Raw genomic sequence first — 23395 nt, 5'->3', positions numbered from 1 at the left:
ATCTTGCACACCAGTACCCCCTGCCAGTGCCAATTAGATTCTTTGTGATGTGCTTATGTGTAAGTGCTGCTGCCTGGGCCATGAAGCACGTGTTATAAACACAGCTCCACTGCAGGTTTTTATCTCTATTACTGTGCATAACTCCACACTAGCTGTATACAGCACTGAGCTTTATCTGAAAAACAAAAATATCACTTATTTCACTATGTAAAAGGGAAAGAAGGAAAGTTGCAATTTATAATACTTTCTCATTGTAGTAATGCCACTTGACTTTTCATTGCTACTGGCACCTCTGCTTCCTGGTTTCCACTTTGCAGGCAGTGCCTGTCGTGCTGCTTCACTCGGTGCCTCCCATCACTGGGGCCTTGGTCACTGGGCAGCCCAGGCAAGCTCCTCAGAACATCAGCCCCTCTTCCCACCCAGCACCTCCCATCCCATCCTGGCTCCTGGCTCCAGGCTCTGGTCTTTGCTCACCTGCACACCTTCCCTCTTACCTACTGTGACACTCCTGTCCAGAGGTCCCTCTCCAGCCCTTGTATTCCACCAGATTCTCCTCTGGCAGGGAATGTTGGCGCTTCTCATGTCCCTGCCGACCGTCCCCTCCTCCAGCACTGCCCACCTGCTGCCCCCTGAAATGGTGAACCCTGGAAGGGCTCAGCTCGGGCTCGTCCCACAGCCCCAGCCCCACAGCACCTCTCTGCCAGCGCTGGCGCTGAGACATGGAGCAACCATGGCTGGGGAACCCAAACCCTGCTGCAGTGCTCAGGCTCATGGAAAACCCAGCTCATTGTCCACGTGATCCTCCTGAAAATGGTGCACAGCAAGGAACCACTGGGCACTGCCGTCCCTCACTTGGCCTCCCTGTACTTTACATCCCTGCCCAGGAAACACCCGGGAAAGAAAGTGAATACTGGAATGCCACTGAAATCCTGTTTCTATTCAACCATTTATCCCCTCTGCAGCCAGCACAGAATCATTTTAGAGATGCAAGCAAGAATTCTTTACCTATTTTGCCTTGTTCATAAACATTTGTTAGAACTGCAGGTGAAAGATGCCACAAAACTCATCGACTTTTTTTCATGGAAAGAACTAAAAGGAATAGTATTTTACGACACAAAAATTGAACTAACAGCCTAATGTGTAGAGTCCAGCAAGATCAGCATTAAGACAAGGTAAAGGTAGCTTCTTAAGACCAAAAATTACACTTTCATTTATAAAGTGAAGCAGCAGAGGCTTCAAGTCTCAATTTGAGAAAAATGACAAAGTAGGAGTTTTTTAAAAAACTATTTATCAAAGTGCTTAGAACAGAACATAACATCAGTAGTTGAGTGCAGTGAACTTAATACTGTGTTCTACCCATACATCTGAAATTACTTCCCACATTAATTGGGTGTGGCTGTAAGATCCCCTCACCAAGGTCTCTCTGCAGATGGAGCTCAGGCTGCGAGCCCGGGGCGGCGAGCCCGGGCACGGCCAGAGCCAGCAGCCACTGCTGAGTTTCCCAGGGATGCCGAAGCTTGCTCCTGAGCGTCACGGAGCTGTTTCACTTCCATGTTCTCTGTCGCTCCCTCTTTGTACAGTCACAGCACCCCATTAAAGCCCCGCGCTGCTGGGGGTCACACGTGAGGGAGCAAGGTAAGATCGAGGGGGGCGATCCCACAGCTTCGGGCCGGGCCGCGACCGCCCCGCTGGGCAGCGCGGGCCTGATGGGGGTGATGGGGATGATGATGATGGTGATGATGATGGTGATGATGATGACAGTGATGCCGCAGGACACTCGCGGCCGGGCGGGCGGCGGTTCCTGCTGCGGGAGGGCCCCGGGCCCGCAGAGCCGCCCCTGCCCAGCCCCGGCCCCTTCCGCCGCCCGCGGGCCCGGCCCGCACCGACCGCCCGCTTCTGCTCCGGCGGGACGGCCGCTCGGCCCCGGCCCCCACCCTGGGCTGTGCCGTGCCGGGCCGTGCCGTGCCGGGCTGTGCCGTGCCGGGCCGTGCCGTGCCGGGCCGTGCCGGGCTGTGCCGGGCAGTTCCGTGCCGGGCCGGGCCGTGCCGTGCAGGGCAGTTCCGTGCCGGGCCGTACCGTGCCGTGCCGGGCAGTTCCGTACCGTGCCGTACCGCGCCGTGCCGGCGGAGCCGCTGCCGTGCCCTGGGCGCGCCGGGCGGGGCCGCGGGGCCGGCGCTGCCCGAGTTCCCGGCACGGCACGGCTCGGCACGGCACGGCCCGGGGCACACCGGCGGCGCTGCGGGGCCCGAGCGGGGCCGGTCGTTGTCACGGCAGCCCCGAGCCCCCGCTGGGAGCGGCCAGGTACGGAGCCGCCAAAGCCCCAAAGTGCAGCACGCTTTGGCAGCAGGCCGCAGGTTTCAGCGCCGTTAAGCGTCTGTGACCCGCTCCTTAACAGGGTTATGCATTACTGAGACCAAACAGATGTCCTGAAAACTGAAACCGCTGGTTAGGAAGCAGCAGTCTTGTTCATTAGCTTCTATGATAGTCAAATCGTCCATAAACCCAGTGTTTAATGGCCAGCCAATGAATAATCAATGTCTCACTTTTCATCCGAGTGTGAAAGTGAGAATAATCTAATACGCCGTGCCCCCGGTAGCGCACCAGGCCCTGGGTTCCGCTTCTATTCAGGGCTGATTTATAACCCAATGGAAACCTGATGTAAACATATGATCAATGAGTCCCATCATTGCTAATAATAACCCCCAACCGACACACTCCCTCATCTCCAAAGCCATCCCTTTAGGCTATTAGTTTTGTCCAGCTAATCCTCCCCACTATTCCTGCCTGCTGCTTTTACCTTGGCCATCCGTTCAGTCCGGCAGACTCAGAAGTAATTTTATACGCAGCAGAGAGCGGGTGGAATTGATTTTTTGCTCAGTACTCAGTTCCCATCTGAATAATTATCAATTTTACTGCCTCATAAAGGGAAGAGTCAAAATTTCAAATCAATTCAAAAGAGCTTCTGAGACTATAGAAACTGTGCATGAGAATAAAGGTCAAAGTTGTCAGTGACCTCGGGAGATGATGTCAGATATTAGTACCCTGAATAGTTGACATCAAAGGCACTCAATATGATATGACTAGTGCTAATGCAAATCATATTTATGCTGACTGCTGGAGACCAGCCATTAATATTTAAAAGAGTATGTGAAAGCCGGCATTCAAAATAAATATAACGTATTCCGCAGAATCTGAAGTTAATAAAGACAGATCGCTGCCTAGTCATATGCTGTAAAGTGAAAGATTACTGCATATTAACAGACAAAGTATTACATCAGGACTGCCACAAATGGACCAGCCTGCTGCTCTGCCCCTTCAATCACTGCACGTGAGGTGCAGTGTGGAGCAATCCAGCAGCCCCAAACGCCACTGCTGCTTCCAGGAAAGCCCTGTCAGCCGTGTAAAACATAAGAACCTGTAATATGACAAGGGAATCATCCTATTCTGGTAATGATGTCAATAATAAACACCATTAATATTCTCGGAATATAGTGCCAGGATTATATTAGCCACCATTAGTTCCTTTTCAACTTCAATTAGAACAGCAAGCAAATGCCAACAACAACTGGTGACTGCATGCCAGGCTTTTTACAAATGACACCCAGCTAGCAGGGAGACACAAATGATCACACTCGTCATTTGCATTAGATTAAAAGCCTCCTGACCTGTGAAACACACCTCCTTAAATGGCAGCTCTGCCACCACATTAGATTCCTGTAAATCAGCATTTTCAAATAGTTTAGTGAGAATTTAAGGGCACGTGGCATGTGGAGATCTGCAGCTATAAACATCTTGGTCTCTCTGTAATGCACTTGGGCTGTGAAAACCTGAGGGAGTTGAGAAGGGGCAATCTCTCCTAAGCACTACAGAGGCCACTTCCTTTACAGAAGCATGAGATTTAATTTCTATTGTATTTACCTTTAAAAGAAAAAAAAATCCCAGTGAATCATCTACTGCAAAATAAAATATTCAAACTTGACAGCATATAGACATTCAGTTTGCACATTTCATTACCAAAATGTGTAGTTCAATGCCAGAATTTTTTCTTCTTCCTCCTAAAATACTTTAGAGACTTTATTTCCCATTTGTCTATAGAAATGTATTGATGATCTCACATACATTTTTTTTATCAGCAAAAATGAAACACCCAGTTGTAAGATGCTGTACAGACAAGTACAGGGCCTACATTGTTCAGTGTGACAAAAAATAACTTCAGTCCTTGGTTGTCATGAGAACACAGCTGAAGCTACTCAGGGGTTGCATCCCAGAGCGGGGAGATTTGTTCTGTCACTAAACAGCCGCTGCTACCTGGTGTTAAGTACCGCAAAACCCAGGAGAATTCAGAAATATAGTTAAACCCCATAAAAAAGACGTGAATTCACCTGGTGTAGAACTTCTGGGTTCTGCTGCATGAAGTGGAGCAATCCCTGTCCATCCTGTGAAATGTCTCTACCTCTGAGAGTCTTCTTGTCTTTAGTGCCCGAAGAAGCAGGTGACAATGTAGTCTAAAGTAGCTCAGCAGCTGGAGGACACAATTGTATCTGTGTAAAAAATGAAACAGTTTTGTAATTGTTTCCATAAAAAAATAACTAATAATGACATTTCACAGTACTTCGAGAGCTCCAAGTTTAATCTATTTGACATTAGGCTAGATGATAAATCACCCAGTCTGATTTTGGCAGAGGGGCTGAGCAGCTTTGAAGATTGCTTTACTAAGGCCCCTTTGCTGTTGGGGAGCTGGTTATTCATGTTATACCATGTCGTGGGATATCTACATGAAGGATCCTGTGGCTGCAGCAAGCCTCGTTCAGCACCGTATGAACACTGGCTGCTCATCCTCTGGCAGGATGAGCGCTGACATTTTACTGGTATGCAGTTTCACATTGAGAAGACTGCAGATTCCTGGAAACTAAAATTCTGGTTTGATCTGCCTACTGAGAGGAAAGGGTTAAACCCAATAGAGCTGTTTTCCAGGCTTTCCTCAAGAAGGGTTTCCCAGTGTTTCTGTGCCCCAAGGAGCTTACAGTCCATGTCAGGTGCCAAACACTGACCAAGGGTCATTGAAGTCAGTAAAAAGGTCATCACAAACAGCCAGTCAGTCAGTTCACTTACTCATGAGTAATTGAAGTGGCCCAAAGTGTACCAAATACATTAAAAGCAGTGTCCTGGCCTGTGGTTCTCATGCACTCTTCCCTTGCCTTGCTCTGGCAAACAGTGGGGCACCTTCCCCTGCCCACTGCCACCTCCCTGACCTGGCACCCAAGGGACTCCCTGGGCACCCAGACACAGCCCCCTGTGCTGCCTCCAGCCCCCACCCTGTAGCTCCTGTTCCACAGCTGCCAACTCCATCCCAACACAGCCCCTGAAGCTCCTCGTGCAGGCAGCAGCTGAACCTGCTGGGTGCCAAGCTCAGCCCTGATACCCTCTGCAGTTCCAAACATCCCATCCCCATGAGTGGAGTGTTGAGGGCTCCATCCTGTTGCCACTAGCTTCAGCAAGAACTTCTCTAGGCCTTTTATAGTTCACAGTATTTATTTTAGATGGGTCACTGGAGTAGGGGATGTGGGGGTTGCAAAAGGAATTAAACTGTTAAAATGCTCATTCTAAGGGAAAAGGGATTAGAAGGATCCAATTAAATGTACCTTGAATTCTTTAAGCTATGCTAATTTGGAGGCCTGCCAACCTTGCAGTGTTCATTTAAACACATCCCTCTAGACACTGGAGTATTTTGATCTGTGTCTATTTAACGCTTTGAGCTCTGTGCTGACACTATTAACCCTTCACCATCTAAATCCAAACAGCATCTTGCCAAGGGTGTTTTGGAGGAAACACTAAAGGGACATTTAGCCAGAGAAGAAGTAGTCTCCTAAGGCCTGATCTCCCAAAGCAACCAGCTGGCTCAGCAGCAGGAGCTGGGAGTCACCTAACAGCTGACAGAAATGAGCTGGAGCCTCTCAGCTCTGTCTCCACAGGACCCATGAGCTTCTGAGGGCTGAACTCAGTGGTACAAGAGGGCAGGACATTGCTGGAACACAGCTGAGTCCAAAGCTGAGTGTTCACAAAGCCAAGGCCACAGAACCCGGTACTGTTGCATTCCTAACCAAAACAGTCCTGCATATAAACTAGAAATGCAATTCATGGTGGAATTGAATCACCATCAATAACAACAAGTGAGAGATTTGAAAATACATATTTCATAGGAGGGCTCTGCTGTATTTCCTAACCAGTGCTTAACTCTATTTCTTTTTAAATTGAATAATACAAAGTGAATCACTATCATCACTTTACAAAACAGCAGTAGTTCTAAACATGCTGATACTGTGCAAGTAGGTATTTTACACTTGACAGTAAGTGATTTTAGCAGGACAGCAGACAGGTCTACGCTATCATTTGCTCATGAGAATCTGATAGGAGTGTTAAGAGCTACTTAAATTTGCCCATAACTATATATCAAATATGCTTCCCTATGCTCATTTTTCCTTTTGATTGCAGACAGGGAGTGTCAAGCAAACTCCCTTGAATGACTCTTTTGGGCATGTGGAACCCTGTGCTTTGCAGAACAATGTTCTCACTAAATCTTAGTGAGACAAGCCAACCAAATAAATAGAACAAACAGGAGCAACGAGGAGCTACCAGCTCTAGGCTATGGACAGATAAATGGGTGAGAAGACAGAATAAAGATATAATTACAAAGGAAACAGAGAAAAATCTCGGTATAATCAGTAAAAATGCAGTCAAACCACGCTTCTCATTTCTGGTCCACTCAGCTCCATGTCCTGGGTACAAATCATTGGATCACGAAGCGAGCAGGTCGTGGGTACACAGGCACCACCTCCAGCTCTGGGTGTGTCAGCAGGGAGCAGCAGTAGCACTTCTGCAGCTTTGTCAGGCAAACGGAGCCCTCTGCACCTCCCTGATGGCCAGCTGGGGACAGGGACGGGCAGGGGACATGGATGGCAACTGTGGCACCAATTTCTGCCTTGCTAGCAGGTGTTCATTTCAGATTTGGGGCCTTACCTGCACTTCTCTGTTATCTGTGTGGTTTTGCCTCATGTGTGTAATTCCAATCAGCCATCAGCTCATTCAATTGCAGGCTGAGCATGTATCTTAGAATGGCTTATATTGTTTTTTAGAAGAGACATCAAGACCTCAGAGGACTTGATGATGCCTTTTGGTCTCAGCAATACGACAACAACCTGCTGGAAGGAAATTGTTTTTCAGTAGTTTAATGACATTGCTGAATCTCTGCAAATTAAAAGATTTTGGTTTGGCAAGGAGAGGGAGTTAAGTGGTATTTTCTTTGTCCATCAACTGCTTGTAGTTCAATACTGGCATTATTTGCCTTTGAGACTAAAACTGGAAAGTAAATGGATTTAGCAATTTAACATCTAAATTAGGCAGCAAGACAGAAAAAAATGTTTTACTTTTTCCTCAATGAATAGCAACCTATACTATTAATCATATGAGAATTAGAAAAGCTTTTCAGAGATTAGTGACAAAATGCCAGGCAGAATGCCTTAAAAGGCTCTGATCCACTGAGTCAGCTGTGAGAAAGCCAGGTAAACACTTTGGAAGGGAACTGCTGCAGTGTTTATCCTCCCAATAAAAGCTGGGATGAGGGCTTCCATTACAGCTGATTTGCAGTGAGGTGCCTCAGAAGGGACACATATTCCTTATAAAGTGGGGAATCAAGAAAGGTATTTACTCAGCACCAGAATGAGCACTCCTCAGGAAAAAGAATTTGGGGAATGTTTGTCCTACAGCTGACTGCAATGATAGTCTCAAAGGTTTCACATACATAAAGGGAATGGAGAAAAATGTCACATACTTTTTTTCTGTGAAAGAGAAGTGATCTCCTTGTGTATGATTTTTAAAATAAAAAAGACAGCTATTTAATTTTTATAAACATTTCTGAAAATGACTTGTATGTTCTAATCAGTTTAAAACACAATTCCCCCTCACATGGCTTATAGCCTTGAGCCCTACTATTCTGAGATGTTCTTGTGGCACTGATACAATTCAGTGAAAAAGGCAATGCTTGAATCTACTCACAAGGTTGTATGTGGCCAAATAGCACAGAGGAAGTAAATTTAAATTTCATTGTCTGATAATTAATAATGTCCCAAATACCAACATTTTAAAAGGGATAAAACATTTAGAAAAATAGGAAATACAGTGACAGGTGAGACTATTGAGATGATTAAAATCAAATCAACATTAAGAGCCATAAACTGTCCAATAGTTCTTCTGGACATGTCATTACAGCAGTATGGAAAATAACATTTCTTTAACACAAATTAAGAATTTAATGGCTGACTTGAATATTAATTCTTGATACATGATATTAAGGAAAAATAATCAGTTTGTCACTGCAACATGGAAGTTTAAAAAAATGAAGCCTTTTTCAGCTGACTAATCATGGGCAGTAAGCACAGGCAGTGGACACAAGCAAAACATGTCTTGGGGAGCTAACATGAAAACAAGTGAAAAAGAGCAGCAGGATCCTAAAGATGGAGGCAGGAACCAAATGAGACCACTGTCCATCCAACCCCCTCTTAAAACCAGGGTCAGCACCAGACAGGTTCCTCAGGACTTTTTCCAGTATTTGGGAATATCTCCAAGGATGGAGACTCCACAGTGTTTTGGCCTTGTATGTTTGTACTTTTTTTGTGCTGTAAGGACATTGAGAGGAACTGAAGGAGAGCATTGGATAAGCAGATCTAGGGCTTACGATAAAAAAGTGAGCTGTTAACATTTTTGCTGTTACTTTTCTCAGCAGAATATTAGGCATTCTAGAGTATATACGTTTTCTAAAGTGTTCCTAAAAAAAAAAAAAAACTCAATGATTTTTGATAATTAAACTCCCACATGCCTAAAACCACAAAAGTTTGAAGCTAAAACTGGAAAGACACAATTTTCTTACTCCTCCTACCCGCCTTGAGCGAGAGATCAACACTTTTTGAGAGGGAAAAATAAACAGAACACCTGAAAGTGAAGCTTATTTAGCTTTTACATTTTCTTCTCCCCCTTTTAGTTAGTTCCATTTGCTTTTCAAAAAGATGTTAAAAGTAAACATGGTATGCCAGTGAATTATGGAAATGAACATAACCAGTGTGTCCCATGGAAGAGGTGTGGAGGACAGCAGGGCCCAGCGGTCGGGTTCAGGCAGAATCCCCACCTGCAGGGCCATCACCGCTGTGACAAAGCCCTCGGGATATCGGGAACATCGGGTTTTGTTCTGGAGCAGAATGACCCGAACACTCCTCGGGCTGCTCAGCCCTTCCCTGCCCGCTCCCCTCGCAGCGCTCCCACCCGAAGCTGCCCTGGTTTATTTAGCAGAGGATCCCAGGATCCCCTCCCGAAGCGCTGTCCGGCTGTGTTTAGCACAGGATCCCCTCCCGAAGCGCTGTCAGGGTTCATTAGCACAGGATCCCCTCCCGAAGCGCTGCCTGGTGTATTTAGCACTATTTAGCACAGGATCCCCTCCCGAAGCGCTGTCCGGCTGTATTTAGCACTATTTAGCACAGGATCCCCTCCCGAAGCGCTGCCTGGTGTATTTAGCACTATTTAGCGCAGGATCCCCTCCCGAAGCGCTGCCTGGTGTATTTGGCAGAGCCAGAGCCTCCCGCGGGCCCGGGCAGCAGCCGCAGCTCCGGCAGCCGCAGCTCCCTCCACACGCTCACGGCGGGCGCTCCTGGTCCTTCCCCCAAGAACTGCCCTAACCAAGAAATCTGGCCGAAGGTTTTGAACAGCTTCCCTCTCAGAAACTGCAGAGTATTCCAAGGTGACCAGAATGTTACTGCATGATTTATTTTTTCTTCCTCCAAATGCTGTCTCCTTCTCCATATTCCAAATTACTTTAGACTAGCACTCCCCAGCCCAAACCCCAAACATTGGACAGGCATCTGGTTCAAAAGCATTAATTAAACAGTGCAAGCGAATTCAGTGAACTGCAGTCGGATGCTGTGCTTTATCATACCAGGTGTGCTTCTGTGGCTCTGATTCTCCCCTGAAGTGTTTTCAGGAAGTACTGAGTAACTGGTTTCTTTTTTCCATGGGCAGATACCTTTACATTCCTCAAATCACATCACAGCTGTGCAGAACAAGCATTATTTACACAACAGCAATGCTGATCAAATAAAACAAAACCCCACAGATACCTGTACACACATTAATATTTTTCTTCTGTATAACAAATGCATGAGTTTTAAGTACGATTCCAGGAGAGGCACATTAATAAGTTTAAAAATTCAGGCTTGTATAAAAACACTTCCTGTAAAAATCTACAGGTTTAAAAGAATTTATCCAGTAACCAAAGAGTCACATTCTTTGGCTATTCAAAATCCAAGCATCTTCCAAATTCCAAACATCAAAATTCAACATCTTCCATTGTTTAAAATATTATTATTTTTTTGAAGATACACATGAATGTGTTGCCTTGAAAACCTGAGCTATCTAAATACTTAAATTCTTTCTGTAGCCAAGTAAAAGCAATTCCTCCCTACTGCAGCGAGTCCTTCAGATACTGAAGTCAGAATACAGACTAAGATGTTACTTCTAAACAGGTAATGAAACTCATATGATCCTGGGTGAGACACTTCAAAAAATGAGTTATAAGAGTGGCTTTGTTTTGGATATTACTGAAAAAAGGAGTACACATTCATAGAAAATACCGATACTACCATTGACTAATATTAACAGTATTAATAGATGACAGAAGAATGATCTTACAGATTTGATGACATTATAAATTCTAAACTACCCAATAAATCAGAATATTTTGAAAGACAAAATACTCTCTTATCTTCAGTAGATTTCAACTTTTCAAATTTACCATTGGATATAACTTGCTATTAGTTTAAAATAATAAGCTCAGGATATTCCAAACCCACTCGAGTGCTTTGCTATCTGCCACAGCTCCAGTGCAGGAAGAGTGGGATGGCTCTGTTCAGGACTCCAGGTGTGTCTTGCCTTCTGCAGGAAACCTCACCAAGATCTATCACAACCCAAACCACCTCAGAGAGACACTTGTTTTGGTGCCTCAGTGAGCTCCTTCAACAGGCTGTGTGCTGGCACAGGTCCCTGCTTGAGCCCACCAGTCCAATCCAACCATCATCTTCCTCTTAAGGATTCTTGTTTAGGGAATTAAGCATTGGATATATGGGAATGTTCCCGTTGGGCATGTTTGACTATACAGACCATACACTGACTTAACTGAGAGCAACTTACCACTTCCATGGACTTTCTTTATGTAGCAAAAATAAACTACCCTGGATTTGTCCCCTCCTACAAGACAAGGACAGCTCTGAATGAAAGTGTCATAAAGAAAAAGTCACAGTTTGAATTCAGGCAGATATTATGCAAGATCTGCTGTTTTCCTGTGGAGAAGTGGGAACATGGTGTACTTTAATTTTAAAGTTTCCCAGTTTATGGGGAATACACAGTGCAGTGACAATTCACAGATTGAAACTAATTGCAGAGTAGCTGGATATATGAGGATGCTTTACAGTGCATGCAGGAAACAAAATGGGTTTGCAAGTATAGAAAGAGAAAAAAATTGCATTTCTCTCTTTTACAAGCCTAGTGAGAGTTCTCAAAAAGCTCTTGTTTCACATGGCACTTCAGTCATACCTGTATTTCAGATGTCATTATATAAATAAATTCAGGTAAGTGAACTGAAAACTGCATTTGAGCTGTTCTAGATCCCTCTCATTATACCAATACAAAGCCTGTGGTGGTATTATTTCATATTTCACATAAAAACTCCCAAGATGAGTAATTGCTTAGTAGCAGGTCACTGTGGGATACTGAAAACAGCATTTTGACACAGGCCTGAAGTACATTGTCAAAGTGATCGTCCCTGTTCAACTTGAAGACACCAAAGCTGACATAATTTCAACATAAGGCAGATTTGAGTGGAGAGAAACAGATGGAAATGCCCTTGAATTTCAGCAGATGAACCTGATCCCATGAGAGAGGATCTGATAACATGGGAGGGAGGGAGGGAGGGAGGGAGGGAGGGAGGGAAGGAAGGAAGGAAGGAAGGAAGGAAGGAAGGAAGGAAGGAAGGAAGGAAGGAAGGAAGGAAGGAAGGAAGGAAGGAAGGAAGGAAGGAAGGAAGGAAGGAAGGAAGGAAGGAAGGAAGGAAGGAAGGAAGGAAGGAAGGAAGGAAGGAAGGAAGGAAGGAAGGAAGGAAGGAAGGAAGGAAGGAAGGAAGGAAGGAAGGAAGGAAGGAAGGAAGGAAGGAAGGAAGGAAGGAAGGAAGGAAGGAAGGAAGGAAGGAAGGAAGGAAGGAAGGAAGGAAGGAAGGAAGGAAGGAAGGAAGGAAGGAAGGAAGGGACTTGACTTGTTTAAGCAGCTGCAAATCTAAAATGTTTTGATGGCACTATCTAAACTTATTTTTTGCCACTATTTTCATTACTATTTGGAAGAAACATGTAAAAGATGTAAAGATGCAAAAGATGTAAAAGATCAGTTAAGTAAGCATGACTAGAGTTTAAAAGCCACCAAGCAATTAGTATGCAAAATTAAAATTAAAAGCTCTGAATCCCTGCCACTGATGTACAGCCAGACCATGACTGGGTCTATCAGCATGAATTCCTCAATCTGAGCAGAGTTGCATCACATGGTTTTATAGTTTCTCATGCCTCAGACTCAGCAAAATCTGGTTTTGATTCACTACCAGAATGGTCTCTCGGGCCCCTTGCTGACGTATACACACCCTAAATGTATTCCTCAGAAAGCTAACATGTCCTTTTCAAAAGCCTCTGTTTTACCAGTCACCAATGGGAATGGCTTTTTAATTCAACTCCACGTCCATAATATAAAAATAACAGCAACTGGTAAATATTTTTGTTGCTATTAACAAGCAGTAATGACTTTTGGATCCACCGTGCAGCAGATCCCAGTGCAATCCTCCGTACAGATTCCTGTACTCACAAGGTCTCATTACCATGTTTTCTTAGTACCTTGTAACAATTTAATGCTCATCTTCACAGCACCCCAGAGGGAGTATGTCTTCATGACAGTCTTTCTCAAAGCTGAGGCAATTAATGAAAGTGAGCTAAAGCAGTGCAAGAGCACAGCAAAGCCAAAGCTCCTGCCCATCACAGAGCAGCCTGACTCAACTGAGCCCTTGGATGTGACCTGGTCAAACCTGGTCTGCACAGAACCCAAATACCAGACTTGCCTTTGTTACTACTCATCATTCTTGGCAATTTTAACCAGAGGAAAATACCACAAAGCTGTAGGTTTTTGAAAGGATTCTCACTAAGAACAGCACTACAGCCCACACTGAGACGCTCAGCTCCTGTGCTCTCCGTGCTGTCCTGGCTGTGATGACAGCTTGGATCAAGGAGCACTGAGCTAAGTGGGCAGTACCTGTGCTGGTTCACAACCCAAACATTGCCCGCTGGTAGAGGGAGTTATGACAATGCAGTTGTGACTTTATAGTAGGCAATTAAAAAATGCCCTAAAACCTTGCCTGAGATTGCACAGATGGAGCATCATTTAATACATATTGAGGCCTAACCTTAAAGTGGGTCAGCCTCTGCACAGCTCTCCTTCCCATCCAAGCAAATTCCCACCTGCAAATCATCTCCCTGCCTCATTTCAGTTCTTTCTCTTAATGGTACTGGTTACCAGCAATGACAAATTTACATCATGCAATTAAAAAAATGAAAGGGAAATCATTGTTTCCAAACACCTAATGCACTGGAGTACCACCCATTTGGTGTCACCTGATGTAGGGTAGAAAGGCATAAGCTACTGTTTAAAACACTAGTGTTGGTCACCACTTCTAGCAAGTACAAGGACATTTATGCATTAGGGTGTAAAAGAAAAGCAGATGCAAAAAATAAAAAGACTGGGAATACTGTCAGGTAATATGCCTTTAAAAAGTAACTGAGGTCTGTAAGAAGCTGGAATGGTAAATTAGAATTACAGAAGGGAAGAGGAAAGCAAATATTTAGCTAGGAAAGATGATCACAAAATAAAATCAAGCCTTCCTAATTAAACAAAAGCTAATTTACGAATGAGAATCCAGAATGGTTTTCACATTTGTAAATGGCACTGCAGCACCTCTCTTATCCCAAATGCTACAGTCAGGAACACAGGGTAACTGGGGAAGAGAGACCATTTCAGACACTGTTGCTGCACAGAAACTAGCTCCAAAGGGTGTTAAATCCCTGTTACTAAACAGGAGCAGAATCTAAAAGGTCTTTGAAAAGTAAAACATAGCAGAAAAAGTCTTATAGTGTACCTGGATATTAATTTATTTTAATACTTTACATAAATAAGAGATTTCACTTACAAAAACTTAAACTCCATTTAGCTTCCTACAGTATACTATTTAATACATCCCAGACAGATAATCTTAATTAGAATTAATGTTTTTGACAAGTCTTGGGCTAGTTATTGAGAAGACCAATGAACTGCAAATTCCGTGGGGGAAAACAATAAAACTAAATACAAAACTGTCTGTGAGATCAAGTGGGAAGAGAGACACTGGTTTTGGAAACCATTGTTGAAGAGTAAAATTATCAGGGCACAAACAAGACAGAAAAGCAAGAGTGCTGAAATTAACCTGAGCTGCTCTTCTCCACTATTAAATTCTCTGTTGAAAATGTGAACTTTACTAACACAAACTTATACCTGGCTTCAGAAACAAGCAAAGTTCTGGATCTCAGAAAGGAAGAGCCTTGAGTTTGTAGCTGTTGAAGCATTACATCCTGCAGCCACAGGTCCTTCAACTACTTGGTGTAAAAAGCAATGAAAGAGCTCAGGAGTTGACAAGAAGACAATTATGTACTTAATATGGAAATTAACTGCAAGCTGAGATAAAAAAAATGGGTGATGAGGAAAGAAGCTGGAAAAACCCTAGGAATATAGTAGGAGTCCTATTAAAATACAGGTATTGTATAAGTGGCCTTGCCCCAATCCTAGTTGTTCTAAATGGGCTGCAGCTGTGATGTCCTTAATTGGGTGGCAGCTGTGGCTAATGAAGATAACTGGGATAAAAGGGGGGGTGGGCTGGCTGGTCAGGGAGAGCCTTGGAGGAGCCCTGATGGAGGAGCAGCAGCAATGCTGCTGTGAAGAGCTGTGCGTGAGTAAAACCCCCCTGAAGGTATGGGACTCTAGAAATATGATAACAAGTGGTGACCCTGACATGATAGAAGATAGGACAGCTGAGAGCTGTGGCAGCCCGAGAGCTGGGACTCTAGAAATATGATAACAACAGTATGAATACAACATAGGAACCCCTTAGATTGGGACCATGAATTCTAGGAGGTATCCTCAACTGCTGATGTTCCATCACTTTCATTGCTTCAGAAAAGCCCCTCCCTGTAATTAAAACCCCTTGATGAGCAGGAGGGATTTGGTGCAGGAAGGGAGCAGGGGAACACGGGGCTGTCCCTCCCCAGGGGCACTGAGGAGCCTGAGTCTCTGGCTGCTGGAGAAGCGTCCTGTGCTCATGGATCCATCTCCAACGGGCCCAAGGGTGGGAGCAGCTGGTTCCGAGGGCAGCCGTGCTGAGGGACCGGCGGTGCCGCTGCCCGCACCTGCCCCATCAGGGCACCAGTGCAGAGCAGTGTTTCAGCATTTATTGAACAAAATATGAACTACAGTGCCGGGCCTGAGTAGGTAAAAAAAGAGAATGAACTACTTGTAGCATTTAGCAGGAGCTTCAGGGGAATATTTTTATACACGATGGATACTACTGAACATAAACTAATTTACAGAGGTACTTGGAATCAGGTCAAGAACAACTCCTCAGCTACTGAGGATATACTTACATTTATAATCCCTGTAGTGGAAGACCAAAATACAATTTTATAAACTCCTATTGTTAAAAGAAACCATTTAAAGAAATTAAATCAACATAAAAGTGACCTTTGACATGTTTAATTCAAAAATTGTGTTTGAAATTCATAGCTCCTGTCAAAACAACTCTGTAGAGACTAATCACTGAAGTCCCTGTGCTACTGCTGAGTTAAAAATCAAATGAAAAAATCCAACTTGTACCAATTTCTTCTTGCTGTGGGAGAAATTGCATCTCACTACCTTAAAATACATTGGCTTTCAAAATTCTCAGTAATTTCATTTAACCCAAAGTTTTGCCCTGCATTTCATGGCAATGTCACTCACACAAATTATGAACTCTCTGTGACTCAGGGGTGATACAAAATTCTGATAGGAATAAGAAACGGTTTTAAAAGATATTGGTGAAACTGCTGGAGTGGAAATGCAGGTTTGAATTTGGTGCCAATTTAATGAGCTACTTACTGAAAGACTCCACAGTACAACCACAGATGCTGGAAGAAAAAGGTGTCTGTGCAGAAGTTCCAAGGCAGCCAAGGGCAGTCTGGGCTGCTGGGGCTCTGGGGAACATGCCCAGGACCATGGCCACCCCTTCCCTCCCTCCCCTGGATGCAGGTTGTCAGCATCTTCTCTCTCATTGCTTCTCTCAGCTCTTCTCCTTCATTGCTTTTACAGGATGTTATAGATACATTATAATATTGGCATTTGCAAATATTAAAATGGATTTTATATGTGTGATGTTAAAGTAACTTTGCTATAAAGGTATCATTTTCCTGTTGTTAATTAAGCTTGGACATAGTAGTGAAATAGCTGATAGAATTATGCTTGTGTTAAAATGCCTGCTTGGATGGGATATCATCCAATGAACACAGGATGAGGACACCTGTTACAGATCTGCCAACTATCAGCACTCATCATCTGAAGAAAGTGTGGACCAAGGCCCAAACTGGAAGTGATAAAGGAGCCAAAACCACAGCCAAGAAACATGCACGCTCTAAAAAGGCAGACCCAAGAAGGGACCATGTAAAATAGTTCCTGGAATATGTAAACTATTTATGGATAGGCATAAGGGTCTATGAATATGCAACAGGCTGGTGTAAGGGAAAAGGTATTTAAGGGGTATCCCCAAAGGTAACAGGGTGGTCTGGCTGAGTGCCAAGATGCACCCGACAATAACCTTTGCTTTATGGTCCTTGTCTCCTATTGTCCTTTATTAAACTTTTAAATTTTCACAAGAGAGTCAATGTGTTTTTCACGTAGGATAAGCTGTACCACAGAATGATTTCCTTATGGCTGAGTTCATTGCAGCAGGGCTTCTTCTAACCAATTTCAAACCAATAAACACTTTGGATGGTAATAATGCACCTGAATCATATTTTAACATGTTGAATTAGATGAAGACTTTGGTGAGATTAAACAAAGGTTATGAGAACTTATCATATTTATAGAGAAAAAGCCAGTTTTGCCTTTCCCCCTTTCCTATTTTTATTATTCACCACTGCCCATAAAGATGGCTTGAGCTACACTTCAAGCATTCAGAATGCTGGGCAGTGCAAAGAAGTGCCCAGCAGAAAAGGAAAATGTGAATCATAAAGATGAGAGAGAGCTTCCAAAAGTGTTTTAAGGCTTCCATAACAACAAAATGTGCAAAAAAGCTCTCAAATCAGCACAATGAGTGTGTCCAGCACCAAGATAAATTTGCTGAAAGAAAGCGATTCTGAAACACGAGTTAGAAATGCAGCACAATATATTGTGGAACCACCACTCCAGGAATGAGGAGGGCAGAGCAGCGCTGCTCAGAGCACTGAGCACGCCACTGCCAAGATCAGCTGTTGCTGAGAAATACCTGTTAGACTGCAAGAATCCATTTAACCAAAATTTTGAAGAAGACCTGTTATCTTATGAAGTTGACACTGAATGGATTACCACACTAAGTTTTGAAATACATGTTCTGGAAGCAATTTAAAGCTCATTAGAAATAATTGTGTCTGGCCACTGGAAAATGTGGTAAAATTTAATCCACATCCAAATGCTACCTGAGCTGTGAGCACAGGAAATTGTTTTGTGCTACTGTGGCTAACCTCCTTGCTGACCCTTAGCAGTAACTGCTACAGCAGCTGAAAGCTGAAGCAAAATTAAAAACTTACATCAAAGTATATCATGACAGAATGTAGATAAATAAAAACAGCATATTGAAAATATTATTTTTATGTCAGCCTCTTCTAATGAAAGGGAAGAGGTTTACTAAAATGTAAAGAAACCACAAAACAAAAAATGGATGGCCGCAAGATGCATCGAAACATTCCTGTGCCACTGGGAGTTCAAAAACACACAGTAAGGAGACCTGTACATACAGAATTAAAAGTGAAATATATTGGGGATAAAGAATGGTGAACTACACTATTCCAACTCCTCTCAAGTCTCTCTGCTGTCTATTTTAAATCGCTATTGCTCCCTCAGACCGGCTCCAGCCGTAATGGACAAGACACAACAGCCCTTGCCAAGAAGCTGTGGAGCCCCAACAAGGATAATTGCCTGACTAAGTGCATCCTACACCAGGCTTCCCATCTTCTGAGCAGATCACATTAGCAAAGGCATCTCAGAGCTGTCTGCAGCACAGGATCAGTGATAAATGAGCAGCAGGAGAGGACACACCAGCACTCCCCCAAGCGCACAGCTGGATCTGTGCGCACAACTCAGCACTCGCCGAGGTGCTCCTCTTCAAAGCTACAGAAAAATTCATCTTTTGAATTTTACTCCCTGACAACTGAACATACGTGCATATCTTAAAAACAGGCATTTGGGGATGTCTTCTGCTTTGCACTCAAACACATGAAATCACTATATGCCAGTCTAGGGACAAAAGAGTCTCTACTCCAGTCTAATACTAAAGATTTCACCATCCAGACTCACAAGCTTTTGTGTACGTTCACCCTCCCCAAAGAGTTCTACCCTTTTTTCCCCCCTTCTCTCTTCAGTCCAAGCACACACCTTACAGCTCTTAGAGAAATGAAATGGAGGGATCATTCAGACACAAATAGACATCACAAACGGGTTAAACTGAAGACAGAAAGAAAGAAAGCAACACACTGGATGACCAATGTTTGTTTCAGTCATTTCCACACTTATTTCCTGCACACAACAGTACAGGACCCACACAGAACAAAGCCACATATAAATTTTAGCTGATTTGCATCACCTGAAGAATGCCATATGTGTGAAGTATCTCTGTGTTACCCAAAACTGCCTTGATTGGTGTAGTCCACGCTCAGGAAGAACACACATGATGTCAGCAATCACCACCGTGGGTGAGAAGAATCACCTGATGCACCTCACTTCATTGTCACTAATTCCTTGTCAAAGTGTTGACTGGACAGAGGTGTATCTCAGATCCCATTTTTATATACCTGTAGGTTTACATAGCAAGAAAACTCCCAGTTGACCTAGGACTTAACCAGAAATTTTTGTGTTTCATTTGGTGCAAATGAAATTCCTGAAAACAATACCTTTACATGCATTTTCTGTGTATCATTGCATATGAAAGAGGAGGAAAAATCCTGTTCTAAAACAAATTTAAATTTCACTTACCAATGGAAGCACAATACCATGAAGCCATATTTTTTTATTGCTTTATGTTCTGTTCTTCTCAGAAAAAGGAGCAGCCAGGCTGAGCTCCTGTCTGTGCAGAGGGACCAAGTCTTTCCCTACAGAGCCAGAGACAGAAACTCAGTGTCAAGGGCATAGCAAGGAGGAGAGGGGAGAGCCCCACAGCTGGAAGCCAGGTGCTCAGACAAGGGTTTACCAGGGCTCCAGGTGGAGGAAAATAGAACTTCACAGGGATGAGAGGAGCCTGAGCAGAGTTTATGGCAATCCTCTCAGTCAGTGGATTAATTGACAAAGAGACTGAAAGGAAGCACCTTCCTGCAAAGGACAGTGTGAGGAAAGAAGGAGATGCTCGCTTCTATTTCCCCCTCTGCTTCATGCCATCATCTTGTGTTTCTCCCAGTTTAAAAAGGAAATTATTGTAATATACATTTCAGTCAAATCTAACTTGAGTTAAAATGTGTCTTTGATCAGCTCTGAGGAGCTCACCATAAGCTGCAGACACACACAAGAGGTCTGGCTGACTTGGTAAGATAAATGAGCACATTCTGTCTGTCATCTCCTGACATTTGCTGTGCATCTCTTATTTTTTTCGAATACTTCAATCATAAAATCATGCTGAGTGAGAGAATCTCAACTATTTTTGTGATTTTAAGTTACTTGGAAGAATGGTACAGAAGAAAACTTGAAAACTGAACCCCAGGATTAGAAGGCATGTATGAGTTTATTCTTTTATGCAAATCACACAATTTTTCAGAATTGGAAAATTCAGGGTCTGGAAACACTGTTCAAGAACCCAAAGTGAATTTTACGATCATCACTTGGTTTACTTGTTTGTTTTTCCCCAGATGTCTGCCAAGATTACACAGGCTGAAAAGACAAATACACTTTAAAAGATCATAGACTATTATGGATTACAGTTTTTGTTAAAACTATTAAGATTTTCAGGAAGGCATTGGAAAATAATGCAGAATTCCTTTACATCAGTACTTTCATAAGAATTTGTAAGTTCAAAAGATTTTACTTCATTAATGAAGCACATTTCCAGAAGTTACATCTTTCTGCACACTGGAACAGAAATCTCAGAAACTACCACTTGGTGACAAAAGCTAAAAATCCCGACAGCCATTATTCAGTGATGATCAGTTGTAGTATCTTGAAATATTTACAGTGGGCAGGGAAACCTTCCCAGAGCAGTGTGAAATGGGGCTGAGTGAGGCTCACTCCATGCCCAGAGCCCAGCAGGGTGATGGCCAGGCTGTGCTGTCCAGCTGTGCCAGCTGCATCCTGTGAAATCCCTGCTCCCACATGGGCAGGGCTCGTGTGGGAATAAATCCTGGGGTGGATTCCCAAGAGTGGGCTCTGGCCAGAATAAATCCTGGCAGTCACTCACCCAACAGCAAAGCCGCACAGTTCCTCTTAAATCACACCTGAGTGCTGGAGGGATCACTGATGGGACCCTGATGTTCACATGCATGTGCTTAAAAGCAAAATAAACTCCACAGACACTGGGGGAGGCTCTTTCCCACATCTCCATTTTTCCTCTGCTTTTAGCTGATGGGTGATTTTAAATGTTTCTTCTGGAGGAGATTAAGCACAGTACTCTTAAACCTGTGCTGGGTGAAATGTCATCCTTCCCTAGGAAAGCAGTTATGAAATACATGGAAGAGAACACAGGAGAAAGCTCTTGGGGACAGAAGATACCCCTGCCCATTGCAGGGGATGTACTCAGTGACCTTTAGCAGGTCCCTCCAATCCAGCCCAGTCTGATTCTCTGCTCACCTCCCCTTTTCTGTGGGGAACACCTCTGAGGAGATGCCACACAGTCCTAAGGATCTCTCCCACAATTTAGCAAAGAGGGTGATCAGACTCTGGACACAGCTCCCAGACGCCCCACGGCTCTAGTGCTCAGTTTTTGCTCCCAGATCTGCACTGGGCTCAGATTCCCTTTCCCACTGCACAATTAAATCCCAGCATGAGTCAGAAAATGCTGTCTGGTCCTTATGTGTAAGAGCTACCAATACCTTAGGGCTGGAAATTTTATCAACTGCATACACACTATAAAAGCTGCGATTGAAAACAGAAGGTTTCTTTACAAAGGTTTTTGGGGATTTTTTGGGCATGAATTAGGAATGAAGCAGGTTGAAAACAACTCGTGTGGTTTACTCAGCAAGGTTTAGAAACTTGATGCCAACAACTGAGCTGAATGGATGCCCAATAATATGGTTATGTTTTTCCTAAGTGCAGAAAGGATGGTAAATGCTGATGGAAATAAATTAAAATAAAAAATTAAAAAGGAAAATATGATTGCAGTGGGATCAGGTACCATAAGACAAATAGGGCTGAATCATCATCACGACTACACTTTATATTTTTTTAGATCAGCTAAAGATTTGCCTTTTATCTTTCACACATTTTCAAAGATTGTTTTTATTTTGCTTAATAATTTTAAGAAATTTACTTAAGAACACAGCTGAAAAAATTTGGTCACTTACAACACAGTACATTTGCAAAAGAAACAAAAATTATTTTGCAAAAACTGAAAGTTACTTGTGTGTATTTTTTTCTGTTACAAATAAATGCTTTAGGCATTGCACAGATACTGTTTCCATGTCTGACAGATCAAATGGAACATCACATTTGAAGTTTTTTATAAAGGCAGCCATGTAACAAACAATTTCCAGACCCCAAAATCAGTCTGAATGAATGCAATAAAAGCAACTTTGATGGGCCAATTTTCTTTCTTTAAATGAAACAAGTCATTAATGGCTTTTCCAGTTTACACAAACTACAAATGGGGTTTCTCTACAAAAACTTGGTAATGTTCCTTTCTAAATATTGAGAAAGCAAAATCATCTGCAATGTCAGTTGGGGTGTAATACCAACTGCTAGTGTCAGAGACCTGTTGCAGTTGCAGGCATGAGTGGCAGTAGTAAAATGGAGCAACTTATTATAAACACTTTTAACAGTGCTCTAGGGTAGAGCTGTTATGTTTTGGAAGAGCTGGAATATAATTTGAATCCATAAAATCATCCCACACCTATCAATCAGCCTGGACCAAACACCTCATGAGTAGGTGCATCTTTGCTGGAACACATCTGGAACACATCTGCAGCTGCCAGAGAGCCTTGGGTTAAAGGGGACACGAGCAGCCCTGGGGTAAAGGGGACACGAGCAGCCCTGGGGTGAAGGGACACGAGCAGCCCTGGGGTAAAGGGACATGAGCAGCCCTGGGGTGAAGGGACACGAGCAGCCCTGGGGTGAAGGGACATGAGCAGCCCTGGGGTGAAGGGACACGAGCAGCCCTGGGGTGAAGGGGACACGAGCAGCCCTGGGGTGAAGGGGACACGAGCAGCCCTGGTAGATGGGCGAACCCCAGGCCAGGGACCAAGAGCTCCCAAGGCCTGAGCCCTGCACTGCCAAGGTGGCTCTGGCTGCAGCACCTCCCAGTCCTGCTGGGCATTCCCCAAATCCAGCCCTGCTCAGCAGTAACAACTCACAGAACTTGTACATCACAAGCCAGGCAAAGGATTACACTGCAGAGGAACCATTAATGAATACCTACCAACGGACACATCACTTTCCTGGTTTCTCTGAAGGGAAGAATTCTGTTTGGAGATGATCCATCAACACTTAAATGCTGTGATTTTAAAAATAACAGAAAAATATTCAGATCTTCATCAGAGCTGAACACAACAATGGATTCACTTCTAAAAGAAAGAAAGAAAGAAACACACACATTTGCTGATCACACAGTACAATTCAATGGATTTACATATATATACATACAGGAAGGGTTTCACACCTCCAGGCCATGCAGCCCCAGCTCTGCTCTGGGGTGGAGATGAAGCCCAGCCACAGCCCTGCCAATCAACGGCAGCACTGCATGGACAGATGGACGGACGGATGGATGGATGGATGGATGGATGGATGGATGGATGGAGGGATGGATGGATGGATGGATGGATGGATG

General features: G+C 43.8%; 1 long non-coding RNA gene across 2 annotated transcripts in view; it reads right to left on the bottom strand.

The window, feature by feature from the left end:
• The window catches only part of LOC131564877 (uncharacterized), a 38290-nt gene extending 15225 nt beyond the window's left edge, over positions 1-23065 (bottom strand). For both annotated transcript variants that reach the window (XR_009275416.1, XR_009275417.1), the window contains exons 1-3: positions 22988-23065; positions 19408-19523; positions 4383-4541 (exon numbers count right to left, since the gene is read on the bottom strand). This is a non-coding gene — a long non-coding RNA (uncharacterized LOC131564877). The remainder of the gene's footprint in view (positions 1-4382; positions 4542-19407; positions 19524-22987) is intronic.
• Between the last annotated feature and the right edge of the window lie 330 nt (positions 23066-23395).

Source organism: Ammospiza caudacuta, chromosome 16, assembly GCF_027887145.1.
Source record: "Ammospiza caudacuta isolate bAmmCau1 chromosome 16, bAmmCau1.pri, whole genome shotgun sequence".
Classification (NCBI taxonomy): Eukaryota; Metazoa; Chordata; class Aves; order Passeriformes; family Passerellidae; genus Ammospiza; species Ammospiza caudacuta.
This window is presented reverse-complemented; position numbering and strand designations above follow the sequence as displayed.